General features: G+C 33.5%; 1 long non-coding RNA gene across 1 annotated transcript; it reads right to left on the bottom strand.

Annotated features, from left to right (window-relative positions):
- On the bottom strand, positions 1,474 to 3,469 carry LOC109342562. The gene is made up of 3 exons (XR_002107080.1): positions 3,140 to 3,469; positions 2,917 to 3,011; positions 1,474 to 2,177 (listed from the first exon to the last, which is right to left on the bottom strand). It is a non-coding gene; the product is annotated as an uncharacterized LOC109342562 (long non-coding RNA).

Here is a 3,965-nt window from a genome sequence, read left to right as displayed (position 1 = left end):
GATTAAAGGATTAGTTAATCGATTAACAACAATTTAAATGTGTATTTTTAAATACAAAACATCAAATACGTTATGCACTTAGTTAATACATGTTTAACACTTAATTTATGCCTAGAATGCACATATACATGTATTTATGTAATGCATGAACATATTATGAATGACATATCTCAAGGATGAAATCATTTAAAAGATATATGCATATGAGATATGTATTAGGTGCCCTAAGCCTTGACTCAACTTAAACTAGACTCTAGTCTAAGCCTAGTACCAATTAAAGACTTAAGCACGTTGATTTCTTGATGATCTTCAAGCTCTTATAGGCACAGGTTGTCCTCATCAAAACCATGATATATAAGGAGAGCTTTCCAAAGTGTTCCTCTTGACATGCACACTTTCAAAATTTGTGTTTCTGTTTCAGAAGGAAGGTGGCTGTCATACAACATTTGCGTGAGATGAAGATTTGCAATTGAAAGTAAATAAAAGGAAACGGGGAATGAATTATTTAGTTCATTGAGCTCTTTCAATTTTTATTGATTTTTTTCAATTATTTTTCTTCACCGTCTACGGCAATTCCTTAAGTTCATTGATTTCCTTCATTTGATTTTCATGGCAAAAGGACCCAAATTTTAAAAGGAAATCAATAAATTGTTGTACAAGATTTGTGTAGATGATTAGAGGAAAAAATTGTGGACAAGATTATTTCCTCTTCTATCAAATCATTTAGTTCATTATATTCGCAAGTATCAAATCATTTAGTTCATTATAATGTATTTTCCTCTCTGAATGAATAATAAAACAATTATTTTGGATGTTAATTTTTGTTTTTTGTTAATTATTTGGATCGTTATTCTCTTAAATATTTTTGCATTGTTCCTTGTTAATAAACACAATAAACAAATTATCAATACTTAATAAATAAATAAAAAAAATTAACAAAATGTAATGTTTAATATTTTATCCAGTTTTGTATTAATAAACACAATTATATAGTAATAATCTAATTCATGGCAACATCATGTTAATTTAAGTAAATTCATGTTGTATAAATATTTTCTAGTTGTGTAAAATGTTAATTTAAAAGCGCATAACTACGAATATGTTGTTAATTTGGAAAATGAGTTTAGTTTAACAGCACATAATTACGACTACGCTGACAATTATATTCTATTCAAAAGCACATGTGAACACCCAATTTTGTCCTACCTTTACTTTTCATCATTGGTGCAAAAATCAATAAAGATAAAACACCATATCATGATTTGTGAGAGCAATTGGATAATTAAATTATAAATTTATATGGTTCATAAGTTGATATTAACAAAATACCCAATTTCTCGAGTTACATAATATCATGGTGCGGGCCCATCCTCACTTACCAACTTGAATTTGCATCGGAAGATTCCCCATCAATAATGAAGAAATGCAAATTCTAAATACATCCCTAAATATGAAGAGTTGTTCCTTTAAATTGAGAGTAAAAGACTTAGTTTGATACACTCTAGTGTGTCCAATCTGGTTAACCAAGTAAATATGCAAAGTGGGCAAGACCAAAGCTTGCGTTCGGTTCTGTCTATTGACACCAAGCCTAGGCTAGAAGGGACTTCATGATCATTTAATGGAATGCTCAAAACCCATACTGGTTGTTCAGGAATCTTTTTGAATCAAAGCAAGCTAACATGTGTGATGCTTTAGAGAAATATTTTTGCACAATGCAATGTTGCATGAATCATGAGTGATGAAAGCTTTCTTCATTTACTCGTCTGGTTATATATTGGACTTTGTGATGCTTTATTCATTGAAGTATCTATTATTCCTTGCACTAATGATAACATTGAGCAACAAACCTGGATTATTAATGAGATTAGATTGTTATACATGGTAGCTGCTGCAGTTCCGCTTTTATATGCAATTTGCATGTACAAGGATTATGAAATATTAAACCATAGGATGCTGCTAACTCTAATGGACAGAATAAGCAATATGAAAATGCAAAATGGAGCATGGCTATATGGATTAATTCAAGTGACATCAAGTGACCCTGAACCCTTTGCTTATGACTTTGACAGAAGCATTATTCTGAATGATTGGTATCACCAGAGTACTAATGAATAAACCATTGGATTGTCTTCAAATCCTTTTGTATGGTTGAGGAGACCACAGTCATATGATTACATCTGAAAAGGATAAGACAAAGCCAAAGTATCCCCTGTCAATTACACATTCTTAACATAAATGGCAGTGTTATAGAGAAAACAATCATGAAATAATTAAAAGAGAATCAAAGGGAGTGATCCAGCCGTGGGGTTATCAACAGGCAGAAGTTCAAAGGTGGCAGTGTAAAACATACACCAGAAATCCTACCTCATTTTAGTTACGTTTGAGAAAAATCAGCCATGAATGTGCATAAAAGAGATGCATGGCAGTGTTATTGCTATATCAGTTACAGTTAGCATTATGGCTAGCAGTTATTTGGGGCATCCTAATAGGTGCTCTGAATCAGCTACAAGACTCAGAACCAGCTATAAAAGAAGGGCAATCACGCATACAAAAAGGAGGCAAAGATAGAGAACATAGAGAATAACAATTTGATACAGAGAGTTCACATTAGCATATAACACAACACCAAGCACCTATATCCAGAGAGAAACTTACATACATTCGAGCAAAAGCTATCCGAAAATAGAGTTACATTACTCAGAGGGGCATAACAAAAATCAGAGATACAACACAGAGCATACACTCAGAATACCAGGATAACCACACAATCATTTGTCACGGATTGGCTTCTCTATGCAACGGCGTCCCACTATCATATCATCACCGAATCAATGCAAACCGAATCATGCCTAGACCAAGTAGAAAAGTAAAAAGAGATGAGTGATAAAAGATGAATAGTTTAGGGAGAAAGATTACCCTTTGCCTCAAACCACCGTGACAATAGGTGTTCCCAACCTTGATTCTGCTTTCATCGCGAACCACCATACCGCTTTCATTCTCCCTCAATGTACCTATTTAATAAAACCAAGCAGCAACCAAAAACCAATCAAGTAAAATCGAAAAGTAGAAAAGGAGATGAATTCACCTTCATCGGAACGAAAAGAGGAAGGGATGTCCCAACCGCGAATAAACCCCTCACCCGAGAACCGTCACAACCCTAATAGCTAGCCATCATCGTCATGCCATCCTGCCGTCGTCTCGCCACCACCGTAAAGGCACCTCCGTAGTCATCGATTAGAAAGAAGGGAAGAAAAGAGGGATTAGGGATATCTTCCGAAACGAACGCGGAGTAATAAAGAGTAACCATGCACCCTTTCGCTAAAATCGGTTTCATCCGAGAGTGATTCCCTTTGCCGAGAGCTATGAGGACGAAGGGGAACATTGAAGAAGATGGTGAAGTATCAGGGACGTGTGGATTTTAGGCTCAAGCAAGGAATTAGGGATTCAAATCCCTTTTCCTTTAAACTCACGTATGCCTTGCCTTTTTTCTTCTAGTTAATCCTTTACCTACTTAGTTATTATATTTCTAAGTATTTACTTATGTTCCTATACTATATATTGCTTAAATGTTTGTTTTGATAACTAAAATAAGGTAGTTATACTTCCTATGATAAATAATAATAATATATTTTTACCTCTGTAAATCATATCAATATCTGTTCTAGCAAAAATTTAATAAAATTTATTCATCATATGTTAAAAGATAATAACTACCAATAATAACAATAATTAGAACATTTTACTAGGACAAAAAAGATTATTAACAGAATCACATGAAATTTTTTATAAATGTTTTTGATATAATTTTGGGAGTTAATCAAAGATGGAGAGAAGGTTGCCCCGGAGGTCTCTTTCTTCTCAAATCATCTTCGAAAGGTCGTGCTACGCCGCTTCTTTTCAATCGATTAAATCTCAAAATCGATTAAATTAAAATAACAAAAATTAACCAAACTAACCAACCAATT

Source organism: Lupinus angustifolius, chromosome LG03, assembly GCF_001865875.1.
Source record: "Lupinus angustifolius cultivar Tanjil chromosome LG03, LupAngTanjil_v1.0, whole genome shotgun sequence".
Classification (NCBI taxonomy): domain Eukaryota; kingdom Viridiplantae; phylum Streptophyta; class Magnoliopsida; order Fabales; family Fabaceae; genus Lupinus; species Lupinus angustifolius.
The sequence above is the reverse complement of the archived record's forward strand: the minus strand, read 5'-3'. Positions and strand labels throughout refer to the sequence as shown.